The sequence below is a fragment of the Manacus candei genome, unplaced genomic scaffold (assembly GCF_025592945.1).
Source record: "Manacus candei isolate 608988 ecotype Guabito, Panama unplaced genomic scaffold, ASM2559294v1 h1tg000086l, whole genome shotgun sequence".
NCBI classification, from domain to species: Eukaryota; Metazoa; Chordata; class Aves; order Passeriformes; family Pipridae; genus Manacus; species Manacus candei.
In genome coordinates, this window is record NW_026138134.1 from 6,148,708 (window position 1) to 6,163,683 (window position 14,976).

Genomic DNA, 14,976 nt, shown 5'->3' on the forward strand with positions numbered 1-14,976 from the left:
CTTCTCTGGGGGAACTTCAGGCAGTCACTGCTCACTGTGAGCTCAGGGAGGCCTGGGCTTAAAATGACCAGGAGCATTTGGGGGTTGGAACTTGATGATCTTTAAAGTTCTTTCCACAGAATCAGAGAATTATTGAGGTTGGAAGAGACCTCCCAGACCATCCAGTCCAAGCTGGGCCCGATCCCCACCTCAGAGGTGTAAAAATAATGTGCTGGTTTTATTTCTGCTAAATAAAAATACAACTGTTGAGGGAGGACGTTGCTGTCTCCAGTCATCTTATCCCTCAGTTCTGTTTGAAGGAAGTCTCGTTGGCCAGTTTGTATTTTTAACACAAATATCTGACTAAATTTGTCCTGCCATCTTCTGTGAGGGGGAAAAAAAAGGTTGAGTTACTGTCTGGTGATTTTTTGCAGGCAAACCAACGAAATCTGCTTAATTTTTTTTTCCCCATAATAACAGCCTTTTTCTCTTTACATTACATTTTTCATTTCACTTCATGACTCCCAAGGGATGAGCATCACTGACTTGTCATTTTTTAAATGCAGGTGGCACTTGAGGCAGGATTCAGACTAACTGATGCCTCTGGAATGACACAGAAGAAATGGGATCTGCCCCAAAAGTGCAGGAAAGCCGGGTGCTGGAACACCAAAGCTGGCTGGGAATTGCTTCCTTTTCCTGTCCAGGTATTCCTGGTGATTTATCCCAGCTCCCTGCAGCCCACATCCATCAGGGTGGGGCTCCAAGGCTGCTCTGGGAGCAGCAGAGCTGGGCTGGGGCAGAGCTGCAGATGCTGCAGCAGCAGGTTATGGGAACCAGGCTGGAATTCCAGCTCACTGGGCTCCGTGGGACTCTTGCCATTGATTTAATTGGAGCCAGAATTTCCTGTCACTGTCGGGAAACTCATCCCAGGGTTGGATGCAGGGGCTCTGCCAAAGCCTCTACTGGAGCAGCATGGCCCAGGTTTGCTGCTGCAGGAGGTGCTGGGGTGACCCCCAGGGATGTGTTCCCTGCCCTCAGGGCACACTTGGCACCTCTGGGAAGTTCCCCTCAGACCTGAATTCCAGCTGGGGCTCTGTTTGTGTGGAGTTCTGTGCCAGGAGGGGTGTGCTCTGACACCCTTTACAGAGGAATCACAAGGTACCAGCCACAAATCTGCCCTGCACTGCGTTTGTTCGAGTTCATAAATTATGCTGGGGAATAAATAGATCTTAAATTACACCCTGGCCTGGCCAGGACTTTTATCTTGCCTGTCAGGACTTGTGTAATATTAATTATAGGCTGGTTCAGATGCCCTCGGGGAGAGCTGGCACATGGCTGCAGCACTCATCTGTGACTCTCCCAGCCCCTACTGGATTTTTTTTTTCATTTAATCAATGCCCAATAAATCTGTAATCTCTGGAATCTGGACATCTGTGTTTGACATAGCCAGGGAGTGACCCAATTCAATTCCAGTTTATCCTGGGACTGGACACTTGGATTTCTGCTTTTGAGGCATCAGAGTAGTGGGAAAATATCCCCTTTGGTGAAGCCCAGGGAGGCCCCAAGAAGAGGATTTGGGGAATAATGCAGCACAAAGCTGCAGGGGTGTTGCAGGGGTGGTTTGCTGCCCACTGGAAGGTGCCCTAAGGAAGAGCTGCTGTCCAGCTGAGCCCTCTTTGGGACATGTCCATCCCTCTGGCTCAGGGGGGTGGGATTTTACAGCCCCCACGTGTGTGCAGGGCACTGAGGAGGAGCCATCCCCAGCTCTGGGGTTGGGCTGGGCTGGGTTTGATGCTCCTGTGCTGAGCCCTCTCTGGGCACAGGCCCATGGGGTGGTTAAGCAGGAGCTGCTCCAAGTGAATCCCTTTGAGGTGACTCACTCCCAGTGAGCCTGGCACACACCCCACCATCACACCCTCTGCAGAGAAATGGTGCTGTTAAACCCAGCTTGGACTCAGGGGATGAGCAGACAGTGCTCAGAACTGCTGCACTGGATCTCCCCCCTGCTTTGGCAGTGAACAGATGCAGTGGTGGATGCAGGAGCAGGGGCTGTGCTGTGCTGCTGTCACACCTGCTGTCTTAGGGACTTCCCTGTGCTGGAGTGCACCTCCAGACCCTGCCTCTAACAGTTCCTGACGACTGATAGGGTGACAGATGGATTTCCTGCTCCTTGGGAACACTCTGTCAATCCTGACCATGGTGATCGTCGCTTATGGCCACGAACCAAGGCAGTTTATCTGCACTAACTCACTCCTCAGCCTCTTAATCTTCAGGAATGCCTGGTGTGGATGAAATGGATTAACAGGCCGTGGTTTTCACTTGAGATGAACAGGAGATAAATTGTTATGCCGAGGAATGAGATTTGCTGTTTGTATATGGTTGTTAGTAGTTTATTCTCCCTGTGGACCATTTCTTCCAGTGAACATGACCTGCACTGTAAAGAGCAGATTTCATTATTTTATGGGTTAAAGAATCTGATTTGTTTGCTTTGTGCTGATTTCAATAAGCCCCGTTTAATACACGCTAATTGTTCTTAATGCCTTAAATTAATTACGGCCATTTCCACTGCCCCTCTGTGTCCTCCTTGCCAGAGGATCACCATGGCAACAACCTGCTTCCATCCACATCCAGGGTTCACTCCCAGCTGTTCCCTGCCCCCTTGGGGGGCGGGTTGGAGGGTGAGGAGCCCAGAGAGGCTCAGTTTTGGGGTTTTGGGGGTACAATACGAGCTGGCAGCAGCCCCAAGGCCCACCCTGACCAGCTGAGCAACGTGCCCCAGTTTCCCCTTTTGTAAAACAGATTGATCCAGCTCTCTCAGCCCTCTGAGCTGCTTTGGGAACCACTGGTGAAAGGGAGGACTGGTTTACATGTCTCCCTCTATTTTTGTGGGTGGGATTGATTCTGTGGGAGCTCAGCCTCTCCTGCTGAAGGAAGCACTGGTGGAGCCTGGAGAGCTGGAGGTCCCTCTGCCAGCCCAGCACTGCTGAGGGGCTGCACTGGAGCATCACAGGCTGGAAGGGACCACTGGAGGTCCCCAAATCCCCCCTCCCTGCCCCAGCAGAGTCACTCAGCATTGTGTCCAGCTGGCTTTGGAATATCTGCCCTCCGGGCAGCCTGTCCCGGTGCTCAGTCACCCTCCCAGTAGAGTTCTTCCTCGTGTTCACTTGGAACTTCCCTGGATGACGCCCGAAGGTCTCTCCCCTCCCAGAGGGTGATTCCATGGCTTCTCCTTGTCCGCAGCCCCGCTCCAGGGCTCCGGGGCTTCCCCTCGGTGCCAGCAGATGGCAATCCCTGCCCAGGCACTGCTCGGGCTCCTCCGGAGCTCCCCTTCCCTGCCTGCCCAGCTCCCGAGGGTCCGGAGGTGCTCCTGGAATCCACCAGCAGCTGGGAATCCACCCCCAGCCCCCGCCCACGACCCAGATCCAGCACCTGGAGCTTCCAGCAGCTCCCAGGAAAAGCGTTTGGTGGGTCCCAAGGAGTGAGAAGGAGCCTGGAAAGAGGGGGCTCTGAGAGAGGCATGGGATGGTTTTCTGGGGGGAGACTCTACCAAAATGCTCCTCCTCCTCCTCCTGCTCCTGCTCCTGCACAGGTTCCCTGCCATGCATAATTCACAGCTCTGCTGCACTGACTCCAAGTCAGTTGGCTTTGAAACATTAATTTGAAGGGAAGAAATGCTGGTGGTGTTTTTTTTTTTTTTTTTGCTCTTCTCATATGCCTTGGGCAGGAGCCTTTAAAGGGACAGAGCTGAGATTAATAAACTGGGAGAGGAAGCAGACAAGGTGCCAGGTTGTCTGCAGACGTTTGAGGAGACTTTGTACACAGAACTCACCACTGGGGAGAGGAACAGCCCTGGCACAGGCAGCCAAGAGAGAGAGAGCACTGCCAATAGGATTGGGAACGTGCTAACTTGGGAACACTGCTCCAGCTTCTTGCTCTGACACAGCCTTTGGTCAAATCCCTAAGCCCTTGTGTCCCTTTCCTGACTGCAGTGCTAAGGAGTGCTCCGAGTTCCCCAAGAGCAGTGCTTTTGGGTGGGACAGCCACCAGTGCTCAGCCCACATCCCTCCCTCCACTGTCCCTCCCCTCCCTTCCCCGGCACCAGCGGGCTGGGGGAATCCTTTCTGCTTTCCTCTCTCACCATTTGTTGTGTTCCTTCATGGGCCACTGCCCCTGATTCTCGGTGCTGTCGTTGCTGGGAAAGCTAAATGAGAACACAGGGCAACAAATGAAGGAGCTGCTGCCCCGGTGGCTCTGCTGAACTCCCGCAGCCGAGCGTGAACCCGTCGGTGGCTGCCACGCACGGGCACCTTCCCGGGGCCTCTGCTGCAGGGGGCACAGAGCCCCAAGCCCTGCAGTTGTTCTGTCTCAGAAAATCTCCCTTGAAGCAGGAGGTTTCCCTCTCCTGGCAGGGCTGGGGTTGCTGGCACACAGGTGGGTCTGGGAGCCCACAAACCCACGCACTCGGGAGTTCCAGGGCAGCTCCGTCACCCGGGAGCCCCGAGGCTCTTCCAGGGGCACCCAGGATCCCCCAAATTCTTCCAAGGAGCTGCACATTGCTCGGGGGGGGGGCAGAGGAGCAGCACTGGCTGCTTTTTTGAGCAGCCTTGGTGCAGACAGAAGCACGCCCTAGAAATCTAATTTGAGCCAATGCTTCGTGTTTTCTCGGCTTCACAAGAGACATAAATTCAGCATGAGCATTTTGAGATCTGGTTTATCTGGGTTTATGTGCTCTCCATCACAGAGTCTTCACTGCAGAGCCCACACCAGCAACTATTTTCCTGCCATGAAAACCAGCATAGTTTTAAATTGACTTAAAAGCCATTGAACTCTCTTATGCCTCGAGAACACTCATGAATTTTACAGTAACTGAAACCTTTCTTGTCTTGTTACATTAAAAACATTTTCCAGAGGGCGTATGAGCTGCAGATCAACTATTCCTGGTGCCATTATAATTTAAAAGGGAGCAGATATTGTATAATTACAGATGTCTTGGATAACTTCCTTCTGATGAGAATCTCCCAAAGGCTTGTCCAGGTTTGGGGCCCCCAGGATGGGATTTTTCTTTTGCCAAATTTCTCTTAGAAAACATTTCAAGTAGCATTTCACACCTTGGTTGATCTGTCTTCAGGACTGTGGGCAAAATCTCCTGGGATTTTTATTAGGGATGGTGTGAGTCTGACTTTGATCACTCTGCATGGAGGAGCTGGAAAAGTGGGATCCTCTGGAACAGGTGGCAGAAGAACAGCACAGGCACTGAGCTCTGGAGGGAGAGGGTGCAGGAGGAACCAGGAGCAGCAAAAAGGGGAAGGTAAGAACTGCACAGAGCTGACAGTGGTTCTGCAGTGCCACAGACCCCACCTCCACACCTTTTCCTCTCTGTCACCACTGCACGTGCTCTGGTGATGATGACAGACCCCCTTCATCACAGTTTCCCACTCTGAGCTTGATTATGCACATTTCTTGTGCAATTAAAACAGAAAAGTGCATCAGAATTTGCATTAAAAATATCCTGCCAATTTAAAACACTTGCAATTTCCTCCATGATCCACAGCTTTGAAAAGCTTTTTTTTTTTTTTTTTATCCTCTCAGACCAGTTAAAAGACAGCATTTTCTGTCTTGGAGCCCAAGAAGGAAATTGTTACTCTTAAGAGCCTTATTGCTTATTAATGGAGGTAATTAAATGGCTCTAAGCTGAGGCCAGCATGCAGTGAGAGTGCCTGCACACATTCCCTGCTCTGAATGCTGCACTCAAATTAATAAAAGTATTGATGTAGACAATGGCTGATGCCTGGGAATTGCTCTTGAGACAGTAATGAAGACAGTTGCCTCCTCTGAGCTCCCTCTCACTATAATAAAGCTAAAAATAGCCCAGGTCGACACTTGCAATGGAGCAGCTGTTGAGCAACAGCATTAGATGCCAGAGGAACACCCAAAATAGACTGGAGGGGTGGAGGATCCAGCTCCTGATGGAGCCAAAGGGAAGCAAAGAGCTGGAGCAGAGCTCCTTCAGTGCAGAGTGTCCCTGGGTGTGCATGGGGATGTCAAAGGGGACCAAAGCAGCAAACCCAGGGGGTGAGGGGGGTGTTCCCTCCTGGATGAATCCCAGCTGCCCAGGGGGCTGGAGAGCAGGGAGGGCTCTGGAACTGCAGTGTGGGAGTTTGCTGCAGTGCTGGCTCTGTGTAAATGGCACGAGTGTGAAGCACAAATATCCCATCGGGGCCGTTCCTGAGGGAACTCTCCGGGGTTTCCAAGTTGTTCTGGAAGAAAGTGGCTTGGTGTTTGCAGCCCAGGCTGTCTCCCTCCTGCAGAGGTGGGTGTGGAGGGGTGACAGAGATCACACATCAGTCAGTAAAAGCCAAACTGGCACAAAAACTTGATTGCTTAACCTCTGCTTAATCCCATGTGCTGATGATTTATTATTTAACTCTTACACAGTCCCAGGGAAGAGAGGTGGGGTTTGGGGTTTAACCTGCCAAACACAACTGTGACTCAGGGCGTGTTTTGTTTAACCTGGGTTAATCCCATCGGGGTTGCAAAGGTCCTGAGACCTGGGGGACAAGAAAAAGCAGGGCCAAGTGAGCAATTTGGTTTTCTGAATAGCATGAGCTCTGCTCTGCTGAGCATTTGGAACACTCTGCTTCAAATGATGTAAGACACGAGCAGGAATTTGGGTGTAAAATGTGGGCAGGTGGACACACAGTCCTTTGGCTTTCTGAGCCAAATGGAATATAAGCTTTGGGTTCTGTGCATTGAATATGGTCCCAGCAATGAGGAATCCCTGATCTGAGCCTGCACAGCTTCACCCTCTGGGATTTGGTGCCCACCAGACCCAAAACCAGTTGACAAAACCCACTGAGGCTGATGGAGGATGAGTAAGTGCATGGGAAAGGCAGGAGCTGGAGTGTTTAGAGAGTGTTTCCAGGAGGGTAAACCCCTGTAAGAGCTTCTGAAGGGAAGAGAAACTGCTGTTGATAAAAAGAGAGAATTAGCCAAGTGCTCCAGGAGTCTCAAATAAATTCATGCAGCAATTATTTGTCTTCCCCCAACAACCTGATTAATCAGTTTTTCTCGTGTTGTGTTTGCCTGGTGCTGGAACCTCTCACTGGATTTACTTTATTGGCTTTTATTCCCCGGTAATCAGCAATGGAAACCAACCATCAGGAACCTGCACAATATCCTGATGATGTGATGAAGTCAGGAGCTCTCTAAGAAATCACAGTTTTGGCAGTGTTAGACAGCTTGCAGTGACAGCTTGTTTCTAGAAGGTATTACAGGCAGGCCCAGCTTTTCTCTGTCAGCAATTATGCAGCTTCCCTCCAGAAGTCCTGATTTGCTCCAAAACAAGGTTCACTATGAACTGTAAAGATTTTTTTCAGTCACCAACAGTGTGGTAAAAAACAAGGCCCCTGCCCTGAGCTGGTCCCTCCCTGGAGCTGCATTAGATTTTGCTGCTTTAGGTTGAAGATGATAACAGGAAAGTTTGTCTTTAAAAGCCTGGATGCAGCAACATTTGAGCTTGAAGAAGCCAATCCCATTTTAACTAAAGGCTCCCAGGACTGTTTGGAATCCTGTCCTGCATTGCAGGTGATGAAGAAAGGGAACAGGGCCAAAGCTGTGCCTTATAAAGCCCCTTCATTAGGAAATACTTCTTAATAGTTGTGTATGAATGCTTGCAATAAATATTTTAGCAACCACTGGGTGGGAGGGAGGGCAGAACATTAAACCTGTGGTGGGTTTATTGCTGTTCTCCAGCAATTTATAGGAGGCAAATGCTCAGTGCCACTGCTTGGATGGATGCTGTGTGAATGCACTGAGGTCAGAGCAGGGCCAGATGAGCACCTTGTGGTGAACCTTCTGATTTCCAGGAGGGGGGAACCTGCAGGGCGTGGAGCTTTCAGCACTGCTTGGCACGGAATGGCCTCAGAGGCCGTGCCCTGAAGGATGCTGTGCCTGCCAGCAGAGCGGGCTGGGCGCTGCCGTGCCCCAAAGTGGAGCAAACCAGCCCAGCTGGGAGGGGTGGGAGCGGGGGCAGAGGGCTGGGACCGTGCCCTGAGCGCCGGGAGGTTGTGCAGAGGTGACTGAAGGCAGCACTTGTCACCTCTCGAGGGAATTCCAGCTTTCCCTGCGGAGCGGGAGTGTTTGTGTCAGGGCCGGGAGGAGGCTGAGGAAAGCTGCCTTTAATTTACCCCGGAGGGAGAAGGAAGAGGCTGAAAATAGCCGAGGGAAAGCGAGCAGGGCAGTGCTGGAGGGGGAATCCCTGGGAATGAAGGCGCGTCGCTGCGTTTGTTCCATCCCCCCGGGATGGAATATTCACTTCACACCCGGCCCCTCCCGGAGCCAGCAGGGCAGAGGAGCTGGATTTCAGTCTGCAGGAGGAGGAGAGAAGCCGGGATGTAGGAGGGGCTGAAGCAGCTGGGATCGTCTGCGGGGAGGTGGCACTGGGAACTCGGAGCATCCCAGTGCCCCCCTGGGCAGGTGTGCAGGACAGGAGTCCTCCAGGATGCCCGTGATGTGCTCCCCAAACACCCACAGCAGTCCCTCAAAAACGACCTCTGAACGTTCCCCCTAAATCCCACTAACTGGGATTCAAGCCCTGACTGTGCTGGGGTTTTAGCACAGCCCTCAGGAAAGGACAGGTTGGTTTTTGCTCCTTTTTTTGCTCACCCTTTGCTGCTACTCGGGCAATGTGCTCTCACTGAGCTGCCTGGTGGGTTGTTTGCTCTGCTCAAGTGGCTCTGCTGGGCTGGAGCCTGGTGATGGCCCCTGAATCCAGCACGTCCAAGGGCTCTGGGGTCAGCACAGGGCTTCCTGCAGCACTCAGAGTCTCAGCTAATCTGTGCCATCACGAGGAGATTGGCCCTGCTGATTTCTGGAGGCTGTGATTTAATGTGGAGCTGGGGCTGGGAGCACTAAACAAGAGCTGTGGTTTGGTCTTGACGCAGCTCAGTCCCCCTGAGGATGGAAAATCACAGATAAACTTCTCATATTGTCAAGAATAAGCCCAATCCCAGGAGATTTACTTAGTTACAAATAAGAATTTTGAGGCAAGCTGTTTCCTTGCCACCTGTTTGTTGGATTATAACAATTTGTTTGTTGTCTTGTGGTGTTTTGTTTTTTTTTTAATCTGGGAAGAAAAAATGATCTGTCAGAGGAAGCACAAAGCAAACCCTGTTGTCTCAGTTACAGCTGGAAATTTGGGGTGGTTTTACCTGCCCAGCACTGGACTGGCACAGCAAAGAGGTGGGTGCTTTGGGTGATCCTTGTGGCTGCCAGAAGCAAATGGATTCCCTCACTAAGAAAAGAATTTAGGAACAGGGAACAGAAGGCAGGTGGAAAGAGTCAATATAGAACAGAGGGAAAGCAAAGCATAGCCCTGGCTGAGGGGACAGGGCTGAGGGTCAGCAGAGGTGAGCTCGGGGATGGCAGAGGAAATAATTCCTGTAAATGCTCACCATTATTCTTGAGTTTTATCTGGTTAGACAGCCCCTCACAGCAGCAGAAATAACAGGAGAATGGAGTAAAAACCACAGTAGCTTCTTGACCAAGATAACAAGTGACTGAGCTGGGCTGTGTGTGTAACATGCTCCCCATCCTGGGAATGGCAGGGGGGTAGGCTGGCAGCCAGAGGCTCCAGATGTGCCCAGAGGTGAAGAACTTCAGGCAGGAATGTAGCTGTGCTCGGGCAGGGGATGGCAGGAGAGCAGATGTGCCCAGCAGGACTCCTGGGAGTGTCTGAGGGTGAAATGCAGGAATGGGGGGTGCAGAGTGTGGGGATGGGTCTGGGGGTGTCAGAGCGGGGAAGGGGGTGGGCACAAGCCTTGGAGAGAAAAGAAACTCCTCCCCTGGCACAGAGGAGCCAGAGCTGCATTCCTGAGTGCCAGCCAGGCTCTGCCAGCTCCCTTCTGGAGCAGGAGGAGGACGGATGTTTCCCGTGCCAGAAATGGTGATGCTGGAAAGCTCTGCAGCCTGAAAAGCACAGGGGGAAATTTTCTGGGCTTGAAGGAAAGTTCTTTGGAGGTGTTGGACGCCTGTTTGTGCTGGGGAGGTTGGCACTGGCACTGCCCAGTGCCAGTGAGCCCCTGAGCCCTGACTGCTAGAGCTGTGCTGGGAGGTGTAAATGCTCTGTTGCACGCAGGATTTCCAGTCCTGTATTTGCAGAAATGTGTCCCTCCCCATGGAATTCCCATCCCCACCGCCCTGAGGCCGTGCCAGCCTCTCCCACCCATCCAGGTGTGTCCCACCTGGGCAGAGGCACCGGGCAGAGGAGCTTTTCCTGGTGCCTGGGGCACATCCCTCACTCTGTCCCACCCCTCGGGGACGGTCCTGCCACAAAATCAATCGGTGGCCGTTCCCTGCTGTGTGTTTGTGCTGGGGCTGCAGATCAATCTAACTCACTTGGATGAATCCACAAGGGGAAGGAATTTAGAAAGGAAAAATGCCTCGGTGATGCTCAGCTTAGCTTGTTGCTATGCAACACCGTGCTGTAACCATGGCAACCCCACGGAGCACCGTGTTCGGCCCCTTTCTGGTACAGGCTGGAAAGAAAATGGAATAGGGATCCTGGGGGCTTCTCCACACTGGGTAAGGATGGGCTCAGTAGCCCAAATTTGTCCCAGCATCCTGCAGGTTTGCTTTTGCAGCTACAGCTGGTTATTTCTGCAGTTACTCCTTCACAAAAGGCTTGGATTTTCCCAATTTTCAGCCTCTGTATTAAGAAACCCTGGGCAGAGCAGCAATAAAACTGCAGGGAACCCAAGCAGGCAGTGGTTTTGTGGAGCTGTGTTGTCCTGAAAGCAAAAGAGCAGATTTGTTCTGTGTTGCTGCTCCTGGTAAAGGAACGGGAAGCGTGTCCTTGCCTGAGCCTGTTCCTGCAGGGTCAGAGCGATTCCAGCTGTCACAAAACACCACTCCCTGGCCTGAGCAGATTCTTATTGCTTCTCCTGGGGAAATGGCCCCAAAAGCAAGGGAAGGAGTGGGAAATCTTTGGGAGTGAGGTCCAAACGAGGTGTTCTGGGGCTGGCACAGGATGGGAAGCCCTGGGTGGCTGTGCCAGCAGATCTTCCTTTCCCTGCCCTCCAGCCTGCAAGGGGGGCTGGGGTGGGAGCTGGGTGGCTGAGTCAGCTCTCCATGGTAGTCCCTTTACCCCCCTCAGCAGGGGTCTCTCCTTTGAAATGTGGGACCTGCCAGGATGCAGCTCGAGGCACACTGTGTTTTCAAGGATGTCATAATTATCCTTTCCCACTGCACCAGGAAGGGGAGAGTTCTTGCTCCAGAGGTCTAGTGCCCCCCTTGGAGGAATGCTGAATCCCCAGGACAGCAGAGCAGAAGGAACCAGCTGGAGACGCTGCTGCAGAGCAGATAATTAAAGAGATTGGAAAGAAAAAGCAGCTTTGGCGAAGAATGAACACGCACACAAGTAGGAGGCTTGGAGTAGAATATGATAAATGTTTGGGATTAAGCATTAAACCCAGAAGGGGAGAGTAATCTGGATCATTCCTGAGGAGTGGGAGTGACTGCCTATCCATCTGGAGTGTGTGACGGGTGTGTGGGTGAGGTGAGCTGTTCCTGCCCGTGCTGCAGATGTGCTGGAATAGGGAGGGGCATCCTCCAGCCTCCCAGGGGATCCCAAAACCTGCTGGAAGGTGGGAGCAGTGGTGGAGAGGGCTGGTCTGTCCAGGCAGGTTTGCTGGCTGGGGTTAGAGCAGCTCAGAGGTTTTATTCTGCTCTGCTCTGGAAGTTGCTGTGGGAAGGCAGCTCTGCAGTTGAGAGCAGTAATTGCCCTCCAGAGAAAATGAGAAGCCTGGAGTAGTTCTCCAGATGTGGAGCTGAACAGCAGCAGTGATGAACAGCCTTGGCTGCTGCCTGGCTGCAGGGACACTGTGCTGTGCTCCTGTGTGAGCCCAGCTCTGGGCAGGGCAGCTCTGGGGCTGCTTCACCCCCAGCTCTGGAGCCTGGAGCGGGTGGCACTGGAGCAGGAGCAGGACGTGGTCACTCCCTGCCAGCAGTGACCTTTCCATCCTCATCAGAGCCTCAGACACATCCCAATTCCACGAACTGCAGGTGCAGAGTTGCTAAGCAACACCACGATGGTGCAGCAGCATCCCATGCCCTCACCTCTGGAGCTGCCCCCCCTCCCCAGGCACAGCTCCCTCCTTCCCCGCTCTCTGGGAGCACAGGGAACGTGCAGGAGCTGTGGCTGAGCCCCATCAGCTTCTGCCTCCTTGGGAAACCCCGAGCAGGGACCTGCTCTGGGGCTGGGGTGGTTTGTAGGGGCTTCAGAACCGAGGGCTGGGAGATCAGCAAGAGCTGCTGATGGTGTGAGCCTGGGTGCAGGGTGCTGCCTGGGAAAGGCAGGGCCTGATTTTCCTGGGAAAAGCCTGGAACAAACTCAGGCAGCCTCTGGAAAGCTATTCACAGTTATTCTCTCATTTTCTCCTATTCTCCCTCATTATTCTCTCAAAGTCAAGGAGTTGAAGCAGCTCAAGTCTCAGCAAGTGCCTCAGCTTTAAATCACAGGCCATGGTTCAATTCTGACCAAATACTGGATTTTTAGGTCAAACCTGTAGCAGGGAGGGCTAATATTTATCTGCTGGCAAGGCCAAGCAAGGAACAGGCTGACACTCTCCTTTCTTCAGCAAAAATGGTGAGTTCAGGCCAAAATGTTGTCTCTCCTTTGCAGTGTTCTTTTGGCAGCTGTGAGTTTTGAGTGTCCTTCCCCAAACCACCCTTTTTTTTCCTATGTTATTTTTTTTATGGCAGATGATATTTAGTCATTGGCTTTTATTGCAATCATAATTTTTTTTATGAACTTTGAGGGAACGCTGTTTCTGAGGGGATGGCTCTTCCACAGAGTTCCAGGCTGGCAGAACTCACTCACTAAATTCATCTTCCTCAGGCCAGTGTTTCACTGGCAGCAAATCCCTCCGGGGTCCCTTGTCCTGCTTTTAAAAAGCCATGAAATTCCCGTGTAATGGCACTCAAACAGCCCCAGTAAAGAGATGTATTAAACAGAGACTGAAATCCAGCCTGAGATGTTTGTGTTGCTGGGTTGAGATAACCAGTTATTGGCAGCAGAGGAATAAGATTGGCCACATTCAGTGACCAGCTGCTGGTTTTTAGTCAGTGAGCTCAGGAGCTGTGGCCTCTCTGCTCTTGCTGCTTGGTGGTGTTTCCCAAGCATTATAATTGTTCCATAATATATATACATATAATTGTTAATGGTTATATTATAATAGAGGGAAAACAAAGATGCAGATGGACCCCAGCCCTCACACTGGGCTGCCAGCAGAGCTGAGCACTGATTCTGAACTTAATGCTATTTTTCTTCTCTCTTTTGGTTCAAATGCAAAGTTGTAGAGACCTTTCTGGGCTCCTCTTCACTGCCAGATTACAACTGGGTCCTCCCCTATGTGTTTGTGCCTCACCACAACTCCCTGTTCATTTGGGGGTTGTGCTGAATAAATAGTGTCTGGCTATTTGATTTTTTTTTTTTAAAAAAACACATTTGTGATGACAATAAATTAAATTGCTTTTTGATGTTTGACAAATATAATTTTTCAGCTTGTTTTCTTTTTTACCCACGAAAATTGCAAATAAAAAAACCCACCAACAAGTCATCAACTCCAGAATGCAAGAAAGTGCATTTTATCAACAGAACGAAATTAGATACCTGTCAAAATACATTTGTCCTCAAAATAACTATTCATACATTTCATTTCCCTGCATAAATAGATACTCATCTGCTCTCTTCTGTCTGTCATTTGTTACTCACAACCCAGCACTGACTGTGGGAGGGAAATATTTAAAGATGCTTCCAAAGCAATGGGCAGGCTGGGTTTGTATCCTTCCCTCTGGCTTTCTCAGCACCATTCACTTTATTATGAACAAGAAGGGAAACATCTATTTAAAGTCAATCAAAAAAACAAAAATACTGTCTTCCAAAGCATTAATTCCTGGCTGCAGCTCCCTGTTGGGTTTCCAGCCCTTCCTCAGACGAGCAGCTCTCGGGGTTTTGCCTTCCCAGAGCTCCTGGGGGTGCTCAGGGAGACCCAGAGGGGTTCAGCTGCAGCCTCTGGGGGAAGGAATGGGAGCATTTGGGGTCCCTTCCATCAGAACTGGGTGATCCCGGGTCTGTCCCGCTGGACTTGTTTGCAGGGCTCAGGACCTTTTGGGGAGAGACATCCAGGGAGGCAGGGATGGAACAGCTCCAATGTTCCAAGGAAGCACAGCACTGTGCTTCCTTGGAACATTGGAGCTGTTCACAGGTTAAAATTCCTGCTGGAAGCAGGTTGGGAGGTGCCCGTGCCAGTGCAGTGGGATGGTGGGAGCTCTCTGATGAGATGGGACGGGAGGAAAAATATCAAAAGCAAAGCTGCTGGTGGCGTTTCTACCTCGATCAAAAGCCTGAGGATATCACATGATGGATATCACATGAAAACCAGCTTTGCAGCGCAGCCTCGGGGGCCAGAGGGATTTTTTGAGTTTTTATAAAGCTTTGTGAAGATAAAAAATGGTTAAACCTCCCTGCCCTGCTGCTGAAATTTGGGAGCTTTGCTCTCTCCCCTGCTCTGCGTGACAGAGGCAGCTCTGCCAGGCAATTCCTGGGGGGGAAGCAGCAGATCACTGACTGAGTTTGTCTGAAGTGTGCTGCCTGTTTTTTAATTTGTCAGGCCCAGCCCATCGCCGCTGCTAATAAAATCTCATCTCTGGGTGAATCTTCCAGGATGAGCAGAGCACATCTGAAAATCAACGCACATAAAAGAGCCTTTTGACCAAAAGAGAAAACACCCGCGTTTGAAACACTGCAGAACCAACGACTCTCATTAGCATTTGCCTTTCTTCTGGAATGGTCCTCGGGAGCCATGTGAGCAGATTTAACACTGTGTGGATCAAAGGAACTCAACGGAACAGCCCTCGTGCCGAAGTCGGGGTGTCACAGCTCCGTTCTTGCCAACAGCACCACGTGTGCTGCCTCTCCCTCTCCCACCATCTTCCCTT

At 51.4% G+C, this 14,976-nt stretch overlaps 1 long non-coding RNA gene across 2 annotated transcripts; it reads left to right on the forward strand.

The window, feature by feature from the left end:
• Window positions 1–2,625: 2,625 nt before the first annotated feature.
• LOC127482197 (uncharacterized) lies at window positions 2,626–9,387 on the forward strand. 2 transcript variants are annotated; one of them, XR_007908457.1, is made up of 4 exons: window positions 2,626–2,657; window positions 3,220–3,438; window positions 5,108–5,287; window positions 9,295–9,387. It is a non-coding gene; the product is annotated as an uncharacterized LOC127482197 (long non-coding RNA). The 2 variants fall into 2 exon arrangements; XR_007908458.1 differs by lacking the exon at window positions 9,295–9,387 and adding an exon at window positions 5,569–5,680.
• The last annotated feature ends 5,589 nt before the right edge of the window (window positions 9,388–14,976 follow it).